General features: G+C 39.0%; 1 protein-coding gene and 1 pseudogene across 2 annotated transcripts in view; both read left to right on the top strand.

Moving 5' to 3' along the window:
• The window catches only part of PDGFC (platelet derived growth factor C), a 118274-nt gene that overhangs the window by 3758 nt on the left and 87495 nt on the right, over nt 1-27021 (top strand). The gene's annotated exons all lie outside the window — the stretch shown is intronic.
• Nucleotides 8697-9097, top strand: LOC125440229 (annotated as a pseudogene).

A 27021-nucleotide genomic window follows, 5' to 3' on the forward strand; every position in this document is an offset into this window, starting at 1 on the left:
GCCACAAAGACTATGCTAGGGATCCTTCATGAACAAAATTCATGTGACTGTAATAAGGAGAGGAACTGAATAGGAGTGAGTGAAAAATCTGGCTGGATCAAACCCATTGTGGGGTTGTTAGTGCTAGGTTAAAACCTGCTGGCAACTTGGAAGCAAGTTGCTGTCCACATGAGAGAACACAACAGAGCTCTCTTCTTGCATTCATGCTTACTTATAGATGAGTCCAACTGAGTTTTGTAGGATTTGCTTCCCAGAAAATGTTTGTAGGATTGTTAAAGGAAGTCACTATTCCCTTACAGCAGATAAGGAAGTTGAGGTCAAAAAACATATAGCTCACCTAAGGCTGTTTAGTGGATTCTTGGCACAGGTTATATTTGAACAAGGAACTTCCTAATCTGTAGCTCACTTTACAGAGGAAGACTTTCATTGCTTAGTAACTTTGAAGACGGTTGTTACTGTTTAATCATTTTAAGAATTATTTTGGGAATTGTCACAAGGAAATGAAAACTGGCTAACTTATTTTGGTTCTTCATAACTGGTGAATATTAGATGTCAAGTTCCATGCTTAGATGTACTTTTGTACTTTTAAGGAATCATAGCTTTCCCCATGGATCTCTATGAGTGCGTCTTTTTTATACCTTTCCTCACATATCAGAAGTAATATTTTTTCAACTTTTTTCAGATGGTTAGCAGTATTAGAATGTGTGGATGTTATCAGTTCCTGCAGGAAGTCAGAATGATAAGTGTTTGAGGCCTGTCTATTTGCTTTGGAAAATAGCATAGTACATCTGTTTAAACACTCTGGTGGGTAACTAGTTGGCATTTTATCATAATGCTCTCATATAAGCTCTTCTTGATAACTAATGTAGCTTTCTTGTGGGTCAGTAATGACTGGTAGAGCTGTGAGAAAAGGTAAATGACTGAATTGAAAACACAGGCCCCTTCCGCACGCGCAAAATAATGCGTTTTCAAACCACTTTCACAACTGTTTGCAAGTGGATTTTGCCATTCCGCACAGCTTCAAAGAGCATTGAAAGCAGTTTGAAAGTGCATTATTCTGCATGTGCGGCATGAGCCACAGAGAAGCCCTGGTCAGAAAAAAGGTGGTTATCTGAATGTAGGTTTCTTACATATTTTTTCATTTTTAGTACTAACTTTTTTGATTTCCCCAGTTTGTTTAAAATAGTAATCTTCTGGTAGTGGCATTGAACTACAAGCTGGAAGCATCAGAAAGAGTTTTATTGCATAGTCATCTTAAAAGGCATGAGTAGGCTTAAAACCATTGTGGTAATTTGTTTGTCAATATTGAAATTGTGTTTACAGTTAGTGCATTCCTAAGAACTCTTTGTGGGTAGGATTCTGACCTTTATAATAAGTTGGCATTACCGATAATAGCTTAAAAATGGATTACTAGATGTGGTGGAACAGAGACTGTGTAATTTGACATCATTGTAATCTTGTTGATAGATAAGAGAAGTTGTGCATTATGTATATTTTTTTACTGGATTATACTATACTTCTGTTGGCAAGGCTAGGCAAAAGTTTTAAAAAATATTCAGGAAGCAAATAAAAGTAGCAGAAACTTTCATACTAGAAACAACAAGGCACTGCAGAAAAAAGTTACATAACTGTGGGGTAGTAACAATTGTTGCTCATCTTTTCCCATCATTTGTGAATAATGCAGTCAGAGTAAATCATAATGTTCCATTGATTTGGATATAAATTAGTTAAATGTATTTCCCTCTTCTGAAATCAAAGGGAGTAAAAAGTACTTTTGACTGGACTAGGTTCTCTCTTTAAAGAGGCTATTTCTAATCTAGTGCAAATTGAGAAATATTAGGATTTATTCATCAAAATGGTGATGCATTTTGGATAGCTTTTTACAACCAGTATTTTACTCTGAGTCCAACTTTGAATAAAGTGTTCTATTCGTTAACCTCCATCTTGATTGATCTTCTTAGATTTGTTCTCATACTGAGATGAAAAGTAATTGCTACAACAGATCTTGCATTGTGTGAAAAAGTAGGGAACGATTTCTGCTTGTACAACAATTTCTGGCTGGCAGGATAAAGTGATTCATAGTGTCTTGCACCCTGTAGGCCAGCACAGTCAGGTTTCCTCTGGATGCTGCTCTCAGGTCTAGGCATTGAGGCTTGTGAATTATCAATAGGTGCTAGCAGCCAGGAGCTGGAACTGAAGGTAAGAAACTGGAGGCAATGAGCCATCACACAGGCTTGTGTATCCTTTCTGGATCAACTTGAACCAGTTGATCCAGCAAGGCAGCTTTCCCAAGCCTTAGCTTAAATAGACTGGGAAGCAATCAGGCTCACCTGCCCAGCTGTCAGGTGTTGAGTTCCTCCCACTGCACAGTGGTTGGGCATGGATCCTTTGAAGAATTATTGTTCTCATTCTCTGGCTCTGGGATGAGGTTGCGTGCTGCCAGTTGAGCACTTTGCCTCCTTTTGGCCTCCTCAGCCTGTGTCTAGTGCTGTTGTCATTCCTGCAGAGTGAAAATGTCCCAAAGGAGGAGGGGGCGCTGCAGGCCTCGGTCCTGTCCAGCAGAGGCCTGGTGACTATTTCAGAGGATGGTGGCAAGGCCTCCATTACAGGGTCAGGCAGGATGGCCTCTGATTCTGCTGGTGCTTGTGGTGCTACTGTTAGCAGGTACCTCAGCCATGTTCGGTTCTCTTTGATCCTGCTGGTCCTCCACTGCTGGTGGCATTGACTTCTCAGGCTTTTCCTCTGATGACACAGAATCCGAGTTGCTGTCCTCTAGTAAAATGTACTCTCTTCAAGGTCTTCTGGTGTTGAATTACCATTGGTCAAAAATCAATAGGTTCATCATCAAGAAACAGTTTCAGCAACAAACTCACATGAAACTGCTATTGTGTGATTTCTTTTTCTGTTCTGTTGTGTCTTGGACTACTAAAAAGATCTAAAGAAGCAACTCTTGTCAGTGGCTTACTGTTATATATCTAAAACCAGATGATTGATATATAGTCAAAACAAAAAGAACCTGCTGGGAGAATCTCATGTTTCAGTTCTGTTTCTTACTCTGGAATTATAGCTATTCCCAGAAAACGTGGCTGTGATTTGGTTTGTGTCATTTCAGTCCTCATTGTAACTATGAGTTTTTGTTCAGAGATGCATTACATCATGAAGCTGCAGAAATAGTTATGCCATGGTTGTCTATGCACCTTTTTCATGTGGAATAGTATCAAAAGAGTGAAAATAGTTTGGTACAAAATCTGAAATAATAGGAAGATCCATTAATAGAACCTTCAGCTAGAGGACAGTCTTTTGATTGGACTTTGTTTAAAGGAGATCTACGCCCTCAGACCCCTACATAATTTTACAGTTTGTCTTCTGTTAACTTTTTCTGTAGTGTACAGTTATAAAATTATTCAAGAACTTTGTAACTATAATGGCTATTGTGGAAACCTCAGACACTTTTTAAAGGTAAGCCTCCTTCGATAGTGGTGAGGAATCAAAATTCAGAAGTTTCCTTTGAATGCCAGAGTGTTAAATGCTGTCAACATATGATAATAAACCATCCGTCAGAATGTGACCATAACATATATGCATACCAAAACTCCAGTAACCCAACTTACTTCCCACTGACTTGTATCAGATTGTTCAGAGCCTCTCAATATGCCACAGACATGTTTTTGTCTGTCATCAGCTTGCTTCCAAAAAACATCAGAGGGTAAAATCTACTGGGCATGGGTAACTTCAAAGCAATTCCCACTTCCTTCTTAAAGATTTAAATAGTATTAATTATGTATAAAGAAGTGGGAATCCATGATACTTATGGTAATATTCCTTTCCCTCCTTAGCTATGGCTTTTCTCTCTTATCTGTCACTCCTCACCCACTGTTGTTGCCATCATGGGTCCTACCTCCTCATCACCTTTGCCACCAGCAAGCTGCTGCAGCTCTGGTTTCCACTGTCCATTCTCTCTGCTGCCAGTAAGTCTTGTGTTGCTCCCAGTTACTTTCACAAGGCCCGTTGCAGCTCTTGCCCCTCCCACCATTGCAGTTGATGGGTCCACCATTGCGTCCACACCCCATTGTGACTTCCACAAAACCCAGCATGGCTCTTGGCTTCTACTGTTTAGTGAACCGCAACATCCAACACCTCCACCATTGCCTGTACTAACTGAGAACCTGGTGCAGCTCCAGGCCCACTCTTGCCCTCTCATTGTTAAAATTGCTGCCAGACCTGGTACAATTGTCCCCCCCTACCCCACCACAGTCATTACAGGTGAAATGTTCATTTTCATGCACAAACAGTTTAATTTGGGGGGGGGGGGTTTAAACCTCCTAATGTATATTTCAAATGTTTTTAGATTTTTCTGCAAACCTGGGGAGCCTTTCAAGTTGACAAAATTACCAGTAGGTGTTTTTAGTCAGTGTGGGCCCAATCTGCAGATTGAAGTATCTGTAGATCGGCCCGCAAGACTATTAGATATATGATGTAGTGATTATTTTGACATCAAGCTTTTAGAAGCATGGTTTGTAACTTGATCTGTCAGAAGTGTAGATGGAATCTTGAATTATTTGCTCAGGTAATGATGTGCTTACTATGCTATTAAACCCAAATTCATTTTTTGTGTTTTTTATTTTAATAAAAAGTGTAACATAGAAATTATCTAAGATGATAGTGCCAAAATGTTGAGCATGACTGGTTTCTGGAATCTTTCGTAGGCTTTTTTTTTTCCAGGGCACAGATATAAAATATACAGCTTGATTCATTAGTAACAACAGGCTGAAATGCCATTGGAAAGAGCCTATGGAAACTTATTAGTACAGATTCCTTTTCAAAGGAAATAAAGTTATAGCAGTATTATTTTTTCATTTAGCACCAATGTAATGCAGTGAAAAGTAAAGAGAGGTGATGTTTGAAAGTCAAATGTCAATTTAGAACCTTTTATAACAACATAACAACAGACCAATTAAGTCTGCAGGGATATGGCGGGATATAAATTTTAAAAATACAAATTAAATGAATTAGTGGTCTGGAACCAGCATACCTGAGGGACCATCTCTTCTAGTATGTCCCCCAGAGATCTCTCTGTTCAGTGAATGCAAATACTTGCTACATATGCTTTGTTTTTTAAAAAATAATTGCTTTGTAGTTTATAATTAAAATAATTAAAAATAATTGCTTGGTAGTTTAATCATTGATTGTTCATTGTTTCACTCATCAGTTTAATTTGAATCAAACGGTGGAAGCTGATTAGGCCAGATGTAAGAGTAAAACCTACCCATAGATTTTTTTTTGTGGGATTGCGGAAACGGCAACATCAACAGGCAGATTTGTAGAAATATTGTCTGAATATGAAACCATTCAATTATTCCTTCCTCTGTTTACATTCTGAGATGGTGTAGCCCAATAATAAAATACATCATGTGAAAGTTTAGTCATTCCTAAAGAGATCATTTGCTTATCCTGAGGATTTCAGTGGCCTCTTAGACCTCCTTTGCTTGCTATGTCCACAGCTTCATTAGAAAGCCATATTTTGAATGAGAAACATGCAAGATAACTTATAAGTCCTGTCACTTAATATCCTGGCTTCAAACGTCAGTTTTTGCCAACAATCTAAACTAGTGGTAGTTCCAAATATTCTCCATCCTCATATCATTTTGGAGGAGCCCACTGCATAAAATATGGAGTCTAGAATAACAAAGTGTTTTACATGAACTTTGAATGATTCTGGCATATTCTTTGAACAAAGCTGTAGAACAGTTGCTCAAATAATCATGTGCAGTTAATCTAATGGACTTTAGACACATGTCAAACTCAGAGGAAGTAGAGGAAAATAAGTTTTCTTAAAGAGATTGGGATGAAGACCCACAAAATAATGGATACTATTATTATTGCAGCTGGAAAAACATTTTGTTCCTTTACTCCCAACCATAGTTTTTAAACAGGTATTTTAATTAAGAGGGAGCTGTTGATAATAGTGTTTGAAATCTCTCTGTCAGTGGATGATTTTTACTAATTACTTGGTAAGTCTAAGAGGGCAGCTCACAGCTGATACAATATGCAATAACCCTGAAGCATACGTGTACGTATGAACATAGTCTTCCACTTCTGTCAATTTGGGGGGAGGGCTGTAGCTATGTGGTAGAGTGTCTGCTTCTTATGTATAAGGTCCCAGCTTCGATCCTGACATCCCAAATGAAAGGATCAGGTCATATGAAGGAGTTTCACCTTAACTGGAGAGTGCCTTGACCAGCCATTATTTGGACAGTTGATCTTGAGAATTCAGTGGTCACATTCAAGGGAAGATTTCAGGTTTGTAGCTTGCATTCAGTCCATTAGTCTGCGATTCCATTACACCTTGTATTTTTCTGTATTTCTGTCAACAGTCCTGGAGCAAGCAGATCCAAGTGGCTTCTTGACTGCTGGTGGCCTTCTAGAGAAGCATCCCACTAGGAGTTTTCCTGGAAAGTTAAAGGCTCAAATCATCCCTTTCTCTTTGTATGTCAACACTCCTCCCCCCAGCAGATAAAAAATGCATCCTTCTGTTATTTAGAGGAATTACTTTCTTGTTCTTGTATTGTAGAAGAGTACTCTTCTACATGCCATCTCAAAACTGAAATAAACAGTTTTATCATGGGTTAAACTTTCTTTGGTGTTTTTTGGGTGTATCAAAACACAGGAATAAGATAACTCCAGATATCACAATATAGGGTCTACTCCATTGCATATTACTAATAATAAGGAATCTAAGCATTTGGGGAGAAATTTAAGGACAAGATAATTTCTCTAGTGTTTAACATATTGCTTTTCTTGTGCTTTCAGTGGCTGGAATCCCAAGTGACCTGTTCTGATAGCTGCCTTTTGAACCTAAGACTATCCTGTTCTTCAGGGATATCTTTTCTGGAGACTTTCATATACAGGCAGGAGGTCCAATTGACTGGCAGCTTCTGTAAGCCTTCTTGGGTTTTAGCCATGCATGTTCAAACAGAGTAGCTGCACTCTTTGTGGGGCTACTTTTTTGGTGGCAAGGGGGCCAGGAAGTTCTTTTTTGATAACAAAGATCAAAGGTGTTACCCCAAATCTGCAAACCCTTGGGTTGAGGGTGTTCTACCAACAGTTTGTTGATTGCATGAAGCCACTTCCTCCAGAAAAGAGTTTGAATGACTTGGTTTGTGGTTCTGGAGTAATTCAAACCCTTTTCTGACAGAAATGGGCATTCTCAGTTAAATAACTTGTACATGGGAAAAACCTAAAAAGGTGCAGGATTAAACCATGTCAGAACCAATTGAACCATTTAAAGTAGATGTTGTGAGTGGATTTGGAATCTTCAACTCAAGTCCTAGATTTACTTGAAATCTGCTGGAACCATCATGCCTACTGGTTTTAGCCAGTGAGACCAATTTTCAACAAAGTCTTTGCAGGCTTAAGACGAGGTAGCAGGCTTACACATTTATATGACGTTCTAGTATTTTTCATTAGACAAAGCGGGCTACCATTGAAGAGCAATTAATTCTAAGGATTGTGGTATGTGATTCCAAATGAGTAGTTATGTTAGTGGTATTCTCAGGCAAACCATGAATCCCAGGGGGAAAATCTTCTGAAGTATGAAAAATTGATATAATTCTGGAAATGGTAATGTTCAGTCTACTTAAACCTTGAATCACTTTTGCTGGATAAAAAAGATAAATGTTTGTTTTTTAAAGGGGAAAAAAAGAAAGCATTAAGTGTATGAGTATTCCTAAAATAGAAAAAAGGTTAGTTAGAAAATAAGGCATGCATGTCATTGACTTTTGCTAAATTGAGTTGTGCCGCATAAAATTGAGACTAGGGCACTCCATTCAGCTTCTCATAAAGAAGATCAGAGTAGACTTGGGAATAAAGAGGTCCACTTCAGTTTCATTACAGGGGCTTTAGCCATCAGAAGAGCATGCAGTCTCTCAACTATTTATCAAACAGCAGTCCAAATCAAGAAAGAGAGATTAAGGGAACATATTGAATTATGTGAATTTGCTTACAACAGGATTGCTGTCTTGAAGGATGAATTGATCTTCAAAAATATAAAGGTGGCTTCTACTCTTATTGCAACAATAATTCAGTAATAAATGTGGGCTGGTTTAAGTTAGGAAAGCTGGGAGTTCTAGATTATGTTGAAAAGTGCTGCCGATATTGATGTAGCAGTTCTCAGTTCAGAATTCAGGAACTGACTGGTGCGCATTATATTACAGCCCTGAATTAATTCTTATTAATATTTAGAGAAGCTCCATATAAAGAGAAAAATATGTCTGGAGACAAATATCTCAGAGAAAAAACACAGTATACTAAATCAACACTTGCAACCCAATCGGGGCGGGGGGATCCCCCTCTGAATCTACATACCGCCCGTGCCGGCCGAAGTACCCTCCCTACATAAAGGAAAAATGTGGCGTGAGGGGGGCAACCGCTTCCTCAGGCATTTGTAGTTTATCTCCTGAGTGAGAGAGATGGCGTTGGAGATGGACCTATCTACCAGGAGGGGATTTTAAACTTAGTGTGGGAGAAGAATTCCCATCCCTAGTTCTGAGATGGTGCTCTGAAGTGATTCTACAGTTTGGGGAAGTCTAAATGGAAAAGTTGGATGAATATTCCAGATTTTTGGCACTAGTGTTCTCCTTCTCTGGCCCAGGAGCCGCTACCAAGTTGAACAATATGGTGACCATATGGCAAGGAAGTTCATGACCAACAGGTTGCATCTTTGAAAGCAGATGGTATTTGGTGTCCTTCATCCTAGAAAAGCCACAGTTCCCAAACTGAGATCCATGAAAAGTTGGCCAAATGTACAAAACAACCCCCAACATTATTTTTGTATTTGGTTTCAAGATTTATTTTGGGGATGGGAAGATAACTGGCTTTGTCATGATCTATGATTCCCTATACTATGCCAAGAAGAAAGAACCAAAGCGCAGACTGGCAAGGCATGGCCTGTACAAAAAGAAAAAAGACTTCTAGGAAGCAGCAAAAAGAGCAGAAAGTCAGGGACATGATCAAAGCAAACATTGGGGCCAGCAAGAAATGAGCCAGCCAGCAGATTTTACAGAACAGCTGAACTATCCTGGTGGAGAACATATGCTGATTTAGCAGATCTTTAAATAATTTTAGAAAACTAGATTAGAAAACTAGACCAGAGTTTTTACATGAACCTCTGAATGCAAGTCTGAGTCAAAGCTGTATAGCAACAAGAGAGTCTATCCTATTTCACCACACATAGAAATCTGCAACAAACTGAAATTTTATCATACCGCTGAATTACTATTAAGAACATCTTAATATTTCTATAAAAGTCTGCTTCTTTCCTTCTCACCAAATTTCTCCCTGTCTTTATCCTATTCCTCTGAGGAGTTTAATAAAATTCTGTTATTTTATGGCTGAACTTTGAAAAATCGTAATAATGTCTGAGATCAAACTCAGAAGAGAAAAAATGGGGGATAAATGTCAGGGTTCCTTTAAGCTGGTTGGAGTTATCGCCACGTTGCACTTCGTGAGGTGGCAGTGCGGCAATTAACTTCCCCTCCCTCGAAGATTGACAAAGGTATTCCATAAAAAAGAGGAGGGTGTCTTATATTCACATAACAGCTGCAGTTATATCCAATATATTTTCTTTTTTTATAGAGCAATTTTAAGGTGGTCATCATCCTTTCAAGTAAATACTGTAAAAATTAACATTATTAGATAATAATAGCTTGGATTCAGTGGAACAGTTCAATGGATTAAAAGATTTTCCCTCTGAGTGCAACTTCCTTACCTTTTCTTTACCACTATAGCTACAAGTGACTCCCCGAAGTATTGACTATTTAGTTACCGATTATTAGGCCAAGACAGTGAGGTGAGAAAGTTCTATTCTCATGGGCAGAAGGCTTTTCAGTACAGATGTTCTCCATTGGGTGTCATTAGGCCTGGGTGTCAACAGTTTGATTTGGTCCTGTTGATATGTGTTCTGGTACCTTCTTGCTTCTCCCCAAAAGCAGAGTACTAATACTGGTCTCCCTCTATCTCAGTAGACCAGGTGAAGCTTTAGATGCATGATTTTTGTGTATGCAGGGAGCAACCATTTGGAAATGGGTTGTTACCTCTAGCATTGGCAGGTGTTTGGTTTGGAGCATCCCAACATTTTGTGTTCAGCCCCAGCTCCTCTGATACCCATTTTGAGGTGGTACCTGCCACTTGTTCTCAAAATTTAGAAAGTTTATTCGGACTCAACATTTGGGACCTCATTTTACAATTAATATGTGATAAGCATGTATCAAATGATAAGTGGGTTCAATGTTAACAGTTTTACAAAGGTTGGCAGAAATCTAAAAACTGTGTTATACCTTTTTTGACTGCATAATGCAAGGGTCCACAATCTTTTTGAACCTGTAGGTACCTTTGGGATTTTGGTACAGGGTGGTAGGCACAAACACAAAATGTCTTCTGTAGGAGGTGGGGCAAACCACAAATGTCTGGGCATGATATTATGCATAACTCTAGTAGAAACTCTTCAGCCCTTTAGGCAAAAGCCCAGCTTAACTGGTTGCTTTTTAAAATGAACCATTTAGAAATATTGTAATGCTTATACACAGCTTGCTTTCAGTCACACAGTGAAGATCCTTTTGCTGTGTTGGCAGCTGTTGCTGAAAGCAATTTTAAAAATCTGTTCAGCCAATCATAAGCTGCGCTGAAAAAGTTCCCTCTGGTCCTGCCTACTTTCTAAATACATTTGATGAGCACCAGAAGGGGTGACAGCAGGCACCATGATGTCCGCTGGTACCACATTGGGGACCCCTGGTATAATGCTTTTTGTTTGAAAAACCACACAAAATCCCCTCATCTTATTTGCTAGAAAATCTGTGTTTCCTGTTTTGTGTTTTTATTCTTTCTAAATGCTGTAGCATTTTGCAGCTTTGCCTCTTTAACACTGCATATTTCCACAGTTTTATTTGTAGATAATAGAAGATTATTCGGTTTTCCAGTTTCACTTTCAATACCACAGAGTATACCTTTACTAGATTCATTTAATTCTACAAAATGTAAAATCAAGAAATAAAATAAATGTAGGTTTGATAAGTAACTTGCATACATTTCAACTTCTCTGTTTCCAGCCAGTTTATTTTCCATGGCTTCAGAATTTTGAAACCCATATCCTCTTCCAAGATCTACATCCAGTCACAATAGAAGAGTGTTTGATTGCTGTATCTTTTCTCTCTGGGCTAAGGAGTGACAGTTGAAAGCTACAGTGAGTTAGTCTTATTTCTCAGGGCAAGGTCCAGATGGGAGGATAAAGCCAATCATCCTAATGACTTACCCTTTCTCTGTCTTTCCTGTGGCTTGCATGAAGCAAGTTAGAGCATCTTGTTGGTCTATTAGGCAGATAGGAAGGCGCTCCAAAGGGTGGATCACTACTGCACAAAGGATTATCGGCTGCCCTCTCTCCTCCTTGGAAGAACTCTATAATTCCCGAAGCCTAAAAAAAGCCCAAAATATTCTGAGGGACCTGTCTCATCCAGCACACTTTCTTTTTGAACTGCTACCATCTGGTAGCCGATACAGGACTATCAAATCTAGGACAAAGAGGCTTAGAGACAGCTTTTACTCTAGAGCTGTGGCTATGCTAAACTCCATGGCTTCGTGTTGATGTGTTTGGGGCTGTGTAGGGATGGGTGGAGGAAGGGGAAAGTGAGGGATGGGGTGTGAGGTCTGAGAGGAAATTTGTATGAAGTGCCTTGATGGCATGCACTGTATGCAATTGTATGGAGTACTTATGATGTATGAGTCTGAAATTATTATTGCATCGAGGAATGCTGCCATAGAAATTTGGGTGGTACGTGCCACAATGACTTGAATATAAAATGCTTATGCTTATGTATTCATGTTAGCTCTTCTGCAAGTGTAGCACAGATTTAATTAGTGCAGTATGAAAGTCCCTGTCTCATGAAGTAACTTCTGGGACCTATGGACACATTTTGAAGCAGGTATTTAAAGATGAATCAATCTGAAGGGAAAATTTTGTTAACATGCCTTGATCCCCTCTCCCTATTGCATTATTTACTTTTAACATCTACGCGGAAATGTACAAAAGTGTTTGAGGAAAAGGGATTTCTACATTACTCCCATTCAACCGACTCCCAAACAAAATGAATTTTTTTTTCTTAATCAATGAGGCTGGTTCAGTGTATGTTTGGAACGTGATGCAGTTGCTTTTGGAAGCAAGCGATGTCTGGGTCTGTTCAGTGCCTGCATAGAAGACTACCTGGGAATCCCATGATTTACATGATGTTTATCTTATTTAATAAAAATCACAAATAAGAGAATTCAGTGCCGCTGAATTCTCAGTTGACTCAGTTGACTCAGTTGACATAAATTTCTGTCTGGGAATATGCAGCTCATGCTAAGCAATGTTATGTTTGTGAAAGAAGAAGAGTTGGTATTTATACACTGTTTTTCTGTACCTTTAAGGAGTGTCAAAGTGGTTTACAATTGCTTTCCTTTCCCCTTCCCACAACAGACACCTTGTGAGGTAGGTGGGCCTGAGAGGGTTCTGAGAGCACTGACTAGCCCAAGGCCACCCAGCAGGCTTCATGTGGAGGAGTGGGGAATCAAACTTGGTTCTCCAGATTACAGCATGCTGATCTTAATCATTACACCACATGGAAAAGAAATATTTCCCATTATGTTAGAAAATGTGATGATACAGTTGTTGCCATTTTCATAAAGGCAGTTTTTAGTATCCTGCAATTTGCATATTCTGGCTTCTTCCTTTAGTTGAAGGTTCATCAGTTGTTAGATCAATGGTTCCCAACCTTTTCCCACACATGTGCCCCTTGGCAACTCATTTCCTTAAAATTTCATCTTCATATTAGCAAACCCATTACATAATTTTTAATGTACCCCCAAATGCTCTGGTGTGTATCCCTGGGGTTATGCATACCCCAGGTTGGGAACCACTGTGTTAAGTTAAAAAATACACCTTGTAATACCTTTTATTGATCTTTATGCTAAAATGATTCTACTCTTTTGGGTGAAACATGCTCATAGAATGTTACTTTACTATAGTGACTTTACTATACTATCAATATGATAAAATAAGATTCATTAAGTATTCTGTACGCTGATGAGTTGTAGTTGAACTGAAGCAATTTGTTTGCTTAATGAACACTGGCCCAAAGAGTCATTAAGTGTCTGAAAACATGTCCTCTTGACATCATCAAAAGTAAATAAGGACATTAGTTGATGGAAAAGTAAACTGAGAATAGAGTAAAGGAATGGGAGGTAACCTCTCTGGGACACCTTAATGGGCAAGCTTGTAGAAAGCAGCATTTTATAAAATGAAATAGAATTGTGTCTTGTAGGTTATAGCATTCTCGGTCTCCTGCTGCCAAAAACATGAATTAAAAGTTGTCAGAGAAAAGGAGAGGATTGTGAGAAATGTCTATGTTTGGAATTAGAACTGGTTTCTGGGTTGATATGTTTTACTAGTGTATGCCTGGACAGTTGTAAAAAACGCTAGTCCTTGAAAACATGTTTTTCAGTTTTTTGAAAAGTGACAAACATATTGTGTACTTGCTAGGTTAGGAAATAAACAGTTTATGATTGATAGAGCAGAAAGATGAAATACAGCATGTCTTTAAGAGCACAGAGTTTACTTGCTAAGATGAGAGGAAGGGAACGCCTCAAATGCCAGGAAAGAATTGATGCATCATGTTTCCCTAAAAGGTCGGGTTATATCCAACCACATCAAGACAGTAATTATGGGAAAAAGCATTTAGTACTAAGCACTCAATATTTATATGAGAAATAGGATGACTGGAGGAAGGTGATGCATTAAATCCGTGCTTCATAAAAGATATAAAGAATCCAGTCTTACTAAAAGCAATAGGTTTCAGCATTGCATATGTTTGTTTCATTTGTATCCAAGAAAGCCTACATAGTGTAATGGTTAAGAGTGATGGACTCTAATCTGGAGAACCAGGTTTGTTTCCCCACTCCTGCACATGGAGCCTGTTGGGTGACCTTGGGCTAGTCACAGTTTTCCCAGAACTCTCTCAGCCCCATCTACCTCACAAAGTGTCTGTTAAGAGAAGAGGAAGGGAAAGAGTTTGAGGCTCTTTATGGTTGAGAAAAGTGAGATATAAATCCAAACTCCTCTTCTATTGCATTCTTCCCTCAAGGAATTCAAACTGATGTGTTGAGTTGTTCACAATTCCATTTTATGTTTAAAATATACAGTAGGTTAGGCTGACAGAGGCTGAGTAAAGTCCTCCACTGAGATTCATGATGGGGTATTTAAACGTGGACTTCCCAAGACAGTCTAACATTCTAAGTGTTGCACCATTCTGTTAAACGGGGAGGAGGGTGCCCATAACCTCTATTGGGGTTGTTTGACTATTCTGGGCCTGAGGAAGCTAGCAGTTGGCAGCCAGTTTGGAAGATAAATTATGGCCTGATAGATATTTTACCAGTTGAGTCTGATCTTCAGTTAAACATCAGTTGCTTGTGTTAGACAAGCTGGCTGAACTTGACTTTGCCAAATCGTTGCAGCAAGCTGAGCGCATCAGAATGGAACATGCAGCACAATTTAGCAGAGATGTAGGGGGAAGATCTACATCTCTTACAAGCAGTATATTAGCTGTCAAGGAGAATTGCTTTTTTCTCTGCATGCCACCCCACATCCTGCCATCTGCCCGGCAGACTTGAAAAAGCACTGGTTCAGCCCAACAAAGTCTAGGTGTACTTCTTTTGTGGACTCCCCAGCTTTTATTGCATGCTTGAAACCCTAATCAGACATCCCAAGCTTGGACGAGATTTCTGATTATCCTGATTTACCAAAAATGGAGGTAATTTTTTTACTCGCAGGCAGAGACTCAAATGAATCTGCCCACAGTCTTCATTTTTCTGCCTCAGGCACCCTGGTCCAGCTTGGTATAGGCCCCTGAAGCCCTGCTGTGGACTGGTGATAGGACAAATGGGGAATATAACTCTTGGCCAATGGTACAAGTTTTGTGGAAAAATATGAATCAGAATATTTTTAATGCCCTAAATAGAGTATGTCCTGATTCAGTGCATTTATGTTGATTTATATTCAGTAAACAAAAATTTAAAAGTACCTCATGTTAACTGTATGTCCCAGGATCAATAAATATGTGAGCTGAGGAATGTGGTTTAAATGTTATGTCCAGACTAATTCAAAGCTCTATGTGGACATTATTTTTATTGGAAAAATGTGGATAGGTCCTGCTTGCTCTGTTCAGCAACCTCATAGCTCACTGACTTTGAAATTTTATTTTTAAGGGCTTTCCCATGTAAAATCTCCCCCCCCCCAACCCTAGAGCACACAAGGGAAGAAAGGGGATGAAGGCAGCCTAACACACAACAATTAGGAAAAGACCAACAGACAAAGATATCAGGGCAGGAGCCCACTAAAAGCACTGCTCACCCTGTTGAGGCAGAAAAAATACTGAGGACTACTTTTAAGACTACTTAGAAACTCAGTCAATACAGAATGCTGTTGTGTGGTTGGTAATGGGGACTAGGAAATAGTATTACCGTATATACTCATGTATAAGTCGAATTTTTCAGCACATTTTTAATGCTGAAAAAGCTCCCCTCGACTTATATGCGGGTCATTACATTTTTTTGTGTGTTTTTACTTTGCTGGTCAGCAGGGGGCACAGATTTTATGCTAGCGGCACCAAAATTTCAGGGTACCCTCAGAAGACTCTCCTGATGATACCAGCCAAGTTTGGTAAAGTTTGGTTCAGGGGGTCCATAACTTTGGAGGTGCCCCCATTCCCCATTGTTTTCAATGGGAGCTATTAGTAGATGGGGCTACCCTTTTGAGGGTCCATAACTTTGGACCCTCTGAACCAAACTTCACCAAACCTGGCTGGTCTCATCAGGAGAGTGTCTGTATGATACCAGCCAGGTTTGGTGAAGTTTGGGTCAGGAGATCCAAAGTTATTGACCCCCAAAGGGGATGCCCCATCCCCCATTGTTCACAATGGAAGCTAATAGTAGATTTTTCATTTCTGATAATATCCCTCTTAAAATCTAAGTTGGGTTACATTTGGACATACAGATGATGAGGAATCCAGTTTTGAAGGATTTTAACTCTTGTGTTTTAGCTTGGTTGCTGGTTGAGCTAAGGTTTTTGTACTTTTAAAGTTATTGTTGATACCATATTGTTCTTGTTGACCCTCTTTTCCACTTACAGAGCCAGTTTACTGTTTTTCTTTGAAATAAATATTCAAAAACATTTAACCTACTGATGCCTCAATTGATTCTGCATTTCCCACCCTCGACTTATACGCGAGTCAATAAGTTTTCCCAGTTTTTTTTGGTAAAATTAGGTGCCTCGACTTATATGCGAGTCGACTTATACACGAGTATATACGGGGTATATTACTGAGATTTTGGTACATTGGCTGCCAGTATGTTTCTAATTCCAATTCAGATTGCTTATTTGTTTACTTGTATTAATCTTTAAGGCTGTTAATGGCTTGGAATCTATCCCAACAGAAATGGATTGAAGTTCCAAAACTGTGGAAGGTTAAGGTGATTTCCATCCATACTCAAGCTCTTTCAGTAAATGGTGTACTAGAGAACTATAGGATGTAATATTTAAAACAGCCTCTGGAAATTGAGCTGATCATTTGAAGCTATAGTTGTTGGTTTTTAATATTCATGGTTTTATTTGGAAACTGCTTCAAGTGCTTGACAGAAAAGTGTTATATAAGTAATTTAAATCAAAATGAGTCGTCCACCTTTATTGGCATATCAAAACAAATATAGTACCAATATAATAGTAATAATAATATTTATTTATAGATTTTCACCAATTAGAAACATAATGAAACCTATCTCATAAAATAAATTACAATAAGGTTACCGTATATACTCATGTATAAGTCGACCCACATATAAGTCGAGGCACCTAATTTTACCACAAAAAACTGGGAAAACTTACTTGCGTATAAGTCAAGGGTAAGAAATGCAGCAGCTACTGGTAAATTTCAAAAATAAAAATAGATACCAATAAAATTACATTAATTGAGGCATCAGTAGGCTAAATGTTTTTGAATATTTCAAAGAAAAACAGTAAACTAGTTCTGTAAGTGGAAAAGAGGGTCAACAAGAACAATATGGTATCAACAATAACTTTAAATGTACAAAAACCTTAGCTTTTTTTGTAAGGAAGGGTTTTAAACAATGGATATTACAATAAAAACTGGAATGAACATGCCTGTTCACTGTGACTCAAAACTACCCTGCTTTTTAAAAGAATAGCTCATTATTTTCAGTGTACATATTTTTAAAATTGCACATGGCAGGTGTCATTTTAGAAGGGACATTCACACAACCTATCAGAGGAGGAATGTTTATGTTATTAGTACCAACATTTCAGAGTACCTTTAGGAGACCCTCCTGATGATTCCTCCCAGGTTTGGTGAAGTTTGGTTCAGGGGGTCCAAAGTTATGGACCCTCAAAAGGGTAGCCCCATCCACTATTAGCTTCCTTTGGAAACAGTGGGGGATGGGAACACCCACTTTTGGGATCCATAACTTCGGACCCCCGGAACCAAACATCACCAAACCTGGCTGGTATCAGCAAAAAGATTATCCTGATGATACCACCCAGGTTTAGTGAAGTTTGGTTCAAGGGGTCCAAAGTTATGAATCCTGAAAAGGGTAGCCCCATCTACTATTAGCTTCCATTGGAAGCAATGGTGGATGGGAGCACCCACTTTGGGGATCCATAACTTTGGACCTCCTGAATCAAACATCACCAAACCTGGCTGGTATCAGCAAGAGATTATCCTGATGATACCACCCAGGTTTAGTGAAGTTTGGTTCAAGGGTTCCAAAGTTATGGACCCTCAAAATGTAGCCCCATCTACTATCATCTCCCATTGGAAACAATGGGGGATGGGGACACCCCCTTTGGGAGTCCATAACGTTGGACCCCCTGAACCAAACTTTACCAAACTTGGCTGGTATCATCAGGAGTGTCACCTGATGATACCCTGAAATTTTGGTGCCGCTAGCCTAAAAACTGTGCCCCCTGGCGGCCAACAAAATAAAAATCCTAAAATATTTTTTTAAATACAGCTGACTCGTGTATAAGTCGAGGGGGGCTTTTTCAGCACAAGAAACTCGACTTATACACAAATATATACAGCACATAACAAGCAAAACAGGGAATTTATAGTATCAATTTAGATGTTCTAGAACAGTGTTGGCAAACCTGTAGCACTCCAGATGTTCATAGACTACAATTCCCATCAGCCCCTGCCAGCATGGCCAATTGGCCATGCTGGCAGGGGCTGATGGGAACTGTAGTCCATGAACATCTTGAGAGCCACAGGTTTGCCACCATGATTCTAGAATATCAGTTGTGTGACTAGATTTTGTTGCATTCAGAAACCATATTACTGCATTTTACTTTAATGGAGGTTTTTTAGGTGTTTTCCCCATCAACAAAATATCCTTGGATAGATTCGGGATCATATATCCCTGAGTGTTTTTATCCGCTTTCTCCCTTTGCATGGCTGCCCATCAGTGCGTTCAGGTCAGGAGGAAGAACTCCAGTGAATTATGCATGAACCCCCGGGTTATTTTCATTTTCCACATGAACGTTTGTGTTTATGCCATTTACATAGACATAGTTTGCGTACATTTACGTAGTTTACATATATTCCATTCTGATTGGCTGCAGCTAAGGGGCAGGGAGGCCAGGCGGCAAAGCCAGAAAAATAAACCCTCCTGTCTCCCGTGGAGTTTGTATGGGACTGGGATCAGCGAGGGCTTCTTCAAAAGAACCACCAATTTCATCATTTTTTGAAAACTGTGGGATAAGGGAAATCTCACGGGGCAGCCCTGATTTAGGCCTGAAAGCTATGTGGAAACCATACCTGAACCAGGATGTGTCAGCTCCTTGTCCAAGGATATTTTGTCTATGGAGAAAATGCCTTAACCACCTGGCCCTTTTAAGCAACATCAAAAAATGAGACAACAGCTTCTGGTAACTTAAAGATATGGAAGGATAGCTGGGTGTTATCAGTATAAAGATGATGTCCGATTTCAAAGCTGTGGATCATTAAATGGTATTACATAGATTTTGAACAGCATAGAAGAAAGAACAGGATCTTTAGGTGTCTCACATGTCAGTCTCTAGTTAGTGATCTCCAATTTCCCCTATATTACTCAAAACAAAAATGGAGAAAGATTGTAGCATTAAATGTCAAAAATGTTTACACTGGCACAGAAATCCAAGAATATACTATGGTATCCCTGTGGAGATCAATTAAATAAATGGAGAAATAAATAAAAAACAATATTGTGATAGGAGTCGTAACATACCACAGAACCAAAGAAAGGATGTGACTGATGCTTCCTCAAACAAACTGATGCGTTTCAAGAAGCAAGATCATGGTGACTGTGGTCTGTGTTCAAAAGCAAACTCTTTTAACCATTGAATATGCCTTACTGGAAACTTTTCAAATTTTTTAAAATTGAAATGCCTATTGTGTAATGATTTTTGAGTCTGGTTCATTGACATTGTTGGCTTATGATTCTTGTTACTGTGTTCCCAAACCTGCAAATGTTCAGCCCATCTCTTTGATTAATCTAGATTCTAAAATAGAAAGTGCCGTTCTTGTTAACAGCCTTAAATCTTGGTACCTGTAGATGAGGTAGCATTTTTAAATGATAGGCAAGGTGCTGATAATCTCAAGTGGGCTGTTGACTTAATTGCTTTAAATATTAAGAGATCTGATCAAGTTGTCAGCTTTTCTCTCAATGCTGAAAAATCTTCAATAAAACATATCAGAAATTTTAATTTTGCTACATTGACTAAATTTGACTTTCCCCATGAATTTTTGAAATGGATTAGAATTCTTTATTCATCATCTAGAAGTAGGGTCCTGACTAATTGCACCTTTTCTGCTCCATTCCTTTTTGGAAGGAGTACTAGACAAGGTTGTGCTCTTTCTCCTCTTATTTTTGATTTGTGTTTGGAACCTCTGTGATATCAGATACAGAAACAACAATCATGGATTTGTATGTAACTGTTTGTATTTGAACTTATTCTTGATGAAGATTATCTTTTATTTTTGTTTCAGAAATTCAGTCTTCCATACCTGTACTGGTGAATAGGGTTAATATTTTTGGTGATGTCTAGTTACTAGATTAACTGTACAAAATTTGAGTTGATGCTTTTTGGAGACAGTATATTAAACAGTTTATTTGCTGCTGAACATTTTTGATGGTGCCTGGATGTCTTTATTTTGGAACATTGATTCCTAGAGATACTGAGAACTTTTTTACTTTGATGTGAAACTTGCTGAGTAATCTTGGGCTGTTCAGATATTCTTAGCATAATCTACCTTACAAGGTTGCTATGATGATAAAATAGCATAGAAGAGAATGAGAATGGCTGTGAAAAGAAAGAATAGATTCCCATTTAGGAAAAAAGTGGGGTATAACAAAGTGTATAGAATAATTCTCAGAAACTCTGTCCTTTTTTAAACATCCAATAAGGTACCATTAGACTGAGGATTGGAACAGTATTTCCCCCCATCTTCAAATAGGAAGATCTAGGAAGTCTTGTTAGTGAATGTGATGTCAGAGAGATATTTTTTCAAAAAGCATTTTATTTTTCTCTGTATTGCATTATTAATTTAGCGAATGTTGTGAATAGTGTGGAGGTAATATTTTAGCTTCTGCAGAGCATTTGTCAGACTAATTAACTATGGGCTAAATGATTGTATTGTTGGTCGGAATCATAGCTGTTTGGAGAAACATAAGAATGTTTAGCAATGTGGAGGAGGTTTTGAGTGGGTGTTGCATGGCTTTTTCCTGAACCTAGTATATTCAACAAGTTGAATGAAGAGACATAAGAAATTGTTATCAAATTGTCAGATAAGCCACAACAGAGAGCAATAAAACCTTAGACGATTGAGGTTGGAACTAATGAAGTTTAACATAGACACAAGATTCTGCATTTAGGCAAAATAATCTAATGGCAAACTACCCCACACGCGGCTTGCCTATAAAATCACTGCTTGCAGTGGTACCCCAGGGTTGGATACGACTGAAGAGGAAACTTTACCTTTTTAAATCTAATTACACAGGTTCAGGATGGAAGTTATTTGGTTTGGTTGTAGTGCCTGCAAAATAGATCTTGGCATTGTAATTGGTAACAAGCTGAACATTAATTAAGATGTATTGTATTTGGTTCATTTTTTTTGGTGTCTGTGTGTGGGACTGCATATGGGCACATGCTGGCATTTTCCTGCCCAAACTAGCATGTGACTGAGGTCAGGAGAGTGCTCCTTCTCAAGTACTTTCTTTGCTGCTGTTGAAAAAGGTTTCCCTTACCTTTGACTGTTGATCATCAAGTTCTCCTCTGTGCAGACACATATCCTTCCCTCCTCTTCATGCTGTGGGATCCTTAACTGTGTGGGTTCTTCTCTATGGCAGCAAAGGTTGGATTGAGGGAAGAATACTTTTCCTACTATCATCACATGCTGGTTTGGGTGAGCTGGGGGTGGAATGCTCTAGGAAGATGGAAAAGTAAGAAAAATCTCTGCAGCTGGCCTGTATATGCATGGTCCCATGTGTGTCTGCTCAAAGACCACTGGATGAACAACAGATACATGTAAGAGCAACCGTATTTTCTGCTTGATTCTACACTAGTCATGCTGTGTCTAGTTTTGCATGATGTGTTTTAAGAATAACATGGGAGAGTTAAATAGCTTCAGATCAGGGCAATAGATATGGTCAGGGACTTGGAACAGAAGGAAAGGTAAGGCTGGGAAAATAAAAGTTGGTGCAACTTTAACCTGGAGAAAAGACAACTGAGCACTCTTTAGATACCTGTCAGGACTTCAAGTAGAGGCTAGACCAGGGGTCGGGAACCCGCGGCTCGCGAGCCGCATGCGGCTCTTCCACCGCTGTTCTGCGGCTCCAGGAGCCGAGCCGCGGGCCCCCTTTTCACCCGCCCTGCGCGGAGCAGGGCGGGCGGATCAATCACCCGGCGGCCGGCAAGGCCGAGCCGCCGGGCCCCTCTTCAACCCGCCCTGCGCGGAGCAGGGCCGAGCCGGGCCCATCTATGCCTGCCCTGCAGGCGTGGGGTGTGTGAGCGGGCGGGGGGGGCGGAGCGAGCAAGTGGGCGGGGGAGCGGAGGGGGGGGGCGAGCGAGCGAGTGGGAGGTGGGGGGGAGCAGGGGAGGGGGAGCCAAATGGCTCTTTGAGGGGAAAAGGTTCCTGACCCCTGGGCTAGACTATGAAGCTGAATCTATGAGGAATGCACTGTTTCTGAATTTCCTTCATAGAATGGACTAGATCACACCTTTCAACTATTTATGAATTAGTCTTCATCTTGCTGCAACACTTCTGTATTTTCAAAGAAGCACAGCACATTTTGATAGTACATACATTTTAAAGATTTTTAAGAAAATTATTCAAAAAGGGACGGTAACACTTTACCAGGATGCGAGGAATATAGCTTCACTTTGTAAGGTAGTAATTAGAAGTGTGTATATCAACTCCATATAAATTCTTGTGTCCATTTCCCAAGCAGTATGGAACTTTTAAAGAACAATTAGGGATTATTGTCCAGGGAAAAATCAGTTATATTTTATAGTTCTATTTTTTGCAAGAGAGGATCAAATGTCTGTTTGGATAAAGTTGTATTCTCTTACTATAATTAATGTTACAGATCAGTTATTCAGTCAGTATAACATTTTAATATTTTGATAATATGCTTTCTACTACCCTCATAACACATGTTAATAGAATTAAAATGGCATGAGAATACACACAACACTAATCATTGTGCAAATGTAATGTATTGTTTTTGACCTGGTTACTTGCTTTTTCTGGCTGTCTTTCAAAAGGGCATATAAGCACAAAGGAATGACATGTATTTATACATTTGTAAATTCTCACTCACTCTCTACTTGAGAAACATGCACACTGACCTTTTATGGTCAGTAATAGAGTGTTGCTATGTATTTATGGAAGATACAGATGTATCTAGATCAAGTATGCTGCTAATTTAATGAACTGTATTAATTTTATTAAAATTTGAAAAAGGCTAGTAGAAAATTGAAATTCCTGTTCGGCTTGTTTTCTGATAAATAGCTATAACATTTCAGTTCTAAAAATAGATCTCTGGTTCTTTGTTGCTGCTGCTTCTAGCTGAATCACTCTGTTTCCCAGAATAGCATCTATACTGAACATGTGCACATTTTCTTCTAAACTACATGGTTTCTTCTTGAGAGGTTTGAGTATACTAGAATGTGTAGCATGCATATACTTCTGTTGCTAGGCTCTTGTCTGTTTTACATGCAGAATATTTCTATTTTAAGTGCACAATTGGAGCAACTTATGTACTCTTTTTCTCCAGTAATTCTGTTTTATGCATTTTTGAATATATTAAATACAATATAAATTGGATCTAATTTAGATTATCACGGCTACTCTTGGCACGACCGAGGCTGTTAAAACAGTTGTGTGTCCTGTGAATATAAATGTGTTCTGATGCTAACTGAAAACAAGCTTGAAACTAACCAATCAATGAAGCAGGTCTGGGATAGGCCGTCTGAACATTCAGCTTGTATCTGAGTTAAATGATGTGTTGCTAACATTTAGACACCGGGCCGGAGTTAGCAACTTAATAGGAACACATGGAAACTAACTGGCTGTTTGAGCTAGAATCTGTAATAGGTTGCCAGAGAGAAGGAATGTTGGTACGCTTTCTGCTGCATTTTATTATTATTATTATTATTATTATTATTATTATTATTATTATTATTATTATTATTATTATTATTATTATTATTATTATTATTATTATTATTATTATTATTATTTATTCAATTTATTGTCGAAGGCTTTCACGGCCGGAATCACTTGGGTGCTGTGTGGTTTCCGGGGTGTATGGCCATGTTCTAGCAGCATTCTCTCCTGATGTTTCGCCTGCATCTGTGGCTGGCATCTTCAGAGGATCTGATGTTGAGAAAGCAAGTGGAGTTTCCCAACATCAGATCCTCTGAAGATGCCAGCCACAGATGCAGGCGAAACGTCAGGAGAGAATGCTGCTAGAACACGGCCATACAGCCCGGAAACCACACAGCACCCAAATTTATTCAATTTCTATACCGCCCGATCCCCAAAGGGCTCCGGGCGGTGAACAACATAATATATAAACAATAAGCAGGAGCAAATCCGGTACAATACAAACATAGGCTCCGTCAATAAAGCATCTTAAAATACATAAAAACAGCGGCTAACAATTAGCAAATTAAACAAGAGGCGTCCAGGCTCAATTTAAAAACCCACCCCAAGAAGGGGGGGACGGCAGGCCCCTCAATATGAGGAGCTCTGTTGTACCAGTGCCAAAGCAGGAGCAGTGGGGGGCACCATATCAGCGGCTGGACACTCCAAAGGCCCAGTGGAACAACACAGTCTTACAGGCCCTGCGGAACTCACCAAGGTCCCGCAGGGCCCGGACAGTTGGTGGGAGGGTGTTCCACCAGGCCGGGGCCAGCGCTGTGAAAGTCCTGGCCCGTGTGGAGGCCAGTCGCATCATTTTAGCACCACTTCTTCAAATGGTACAAGAATGGTACTGAATTGTTCCGTAGTATGTTGTCATTTGTAATGTAAGAGCTGGAGTATAGCAGACAGCATATAAGGATTTCTTTTCTTGGCCAAATTACTATCGAGTAAAGCACCTGTATCTCTTTTGCTACACTTCCTATGAGAGATAGACAATTTACAAGTAAAACAGTAGTCAAGTGTATGAAAATAGTATACAAAAGATTAACAAAATTTAATCCTGCATAAACTTTTGTGAGTCAAAGTTAGCATCATCAGATACATTGGAGTGTAAATTCATGAGGCTGTTCTGTATGTCCAATAAAAGCTAGGTCATGTCATTGTTACTAAGAAGCCAATTTAATACAAGATTCAAGAACAGGAATGGGCTTATGTTGGTAATTCTTGCCTAACTGCAAATTGTGTCTGTTGTGTATATATACAAAAATATATTTTGTACAAAAATTTCATACAATTTAGAAAAATGTTACTAATATCCAAAAATATAAATTATACAAATATTGTTACAATTTGCAGTAAATTGTATATATTTACAACAAACTGTTGTGTATATACATAGGCTTGGTGGTTTACACTCACTTGCATCTGAAGTGAGCCCTGACTCTCAGATGTTTGAAATGGAGTAAATGTTGTTAGTTTTTAAAGTGCTACTGTACTCTTATTTTATTCTGTTGTAGCAGACAAACACAATTCCTCATTTGAAATAGGAATGTTACATGGAACTGTAACACATATGTCGACTTGTCCTAGTATAGTCTTTTCTTGCTAAGATATTAGATAGCCTTTATGTTGAGCTTCATAATATTTGGACCGGTTCTTAAACACAGGATAGCTATACCTAGGCTACAAAAACTATGAATAACACTACAACTGCAGTGCAACAAATAACATAAGCATTTAATACATGTGTGAAGCCCCAACGCTCCTGACATGGGAGTAAACAACAGATCTTATACAAACTGTTACCTAGCTTAACAGGGGTTACCAATTTATTAAAGGGAATCTCCACCAGCTGCTAAGAGTGTAACAGCACACATATGGTTTTTAAAATAGCAAAGGGGAATGAATGCTCACTTGGCAGTGCGAGAGGTTGCTAGGGGGGATCTTGGAGACTATATCTACGGGGAAGAGATTTGGCAAAGAGCGATCCGCGGAGTAATTCAAGAGTCCAAATGAGTTTTCGAATATATAAATTTGGTTCAAAATACACACATACAGTAGGCATAAGACCGCATACATTCAAGTTCCTAGTATATAGAAAGGTTTGAAAAGTAGGTGGGAGAATAGAGAAGGAATTTGGGGAAGCAGCAGGGTGATACTTTACCTAACGATCTTGAAGTAGAAGCAGTAGAAGGCAGGGATTCCACGCCAGCACAGAAACCCAGTAGAAGACGATACCGTGTCTCAAACTGACCAGACCAAGGGAGGCACAGGCTAGTAATGAGCAACGTGTTGCAGGTGAACTGAACTTTTATAAGGTAGATCGTTCTCTTGGCAGGAAAAGGAGCTAATTGCACTAGGTTTCACATCTGTGCTGGGTTTGGGGTGCAGAGCTAATTGACCAGCTCAGCTATGACTAAGACCGGGACAAAGGAGCCAAATTACATTGTTAAGCTAAACGAGGAGCCGCTGTAAGGCTTCCATGCAGATTAACCTTTTAGGGTTACTGTCCAAGATATTCAGATTTAGCTGAGACATTTAGACCGGGGTAAGGTGAGTGGTTTAGGAAAGTCATAACAAAGGTAGAGGAGATGCAGAGGAGCAACCATCTGTTGATAGGGAAAAGGCAATATCTGATATTAAAGTGGCTTTCCATATTCTTTGTCTTTAACAGTATCTTTGCAAGGTGTGGTAATCAAGCATGCCCTTACACAGGATGAGACCTCCAGGTTATTCAGGAGTAACTCATTCTCTTAATTAGATCATGTTAAAGCAAACTTTGGACCTTTAGTTTGCTGTCAGGTGAACATGCTGCTACCTACACAAAGAAGTGCTGTGAAAACTGGCTTCTGCCAATATGATTTTAAAGGAAAATATATTGCCATGATATATATATATTTGTGGGATTGATCAGGGTCCTAACAAAACACACCAATATAGCTAATGGTTCTCAAATTTAGAAATCTAGAAGAGTCCCCTATTTTTTTTGCTCCTGTAGAATTTTTTTCTTATCCACTTCTTTAGTATAGACTTTTAGCGTCTCACTGGCAGTTTTAAGGATCACCTTCCCAACCAAGTGAAACATAAGTTAACAAATAAGTTAAAAATATACTTTGTACAAAAATTTCATACAATATAGAAAATGTTACAAATATCCAAAAGTATAAATTATACAAATATTGCCCCAATTTGCAGTAAACATATTTAATGTTTCCACAAATTCAAGATATAAGTATGATCTTAA

The sequence above is a fragment of the Sphaerodactylus townsendi genome, linkage group LG10 (genome assembly GCF_021028975.2).
Source record: "Sphaerodactylus townsendi isolate TG3544 linkage group LG10, MPM_Stown_v2.3, whole genome shotgun sequence".
Classification (NCBI taxonomy): Eukaryota; Metazoa; Chordata; class Lepidosauria; order Squamata; family Sphaerodactylidae; genus Sphaerodactylus; species Sphaerodactylus townsendi.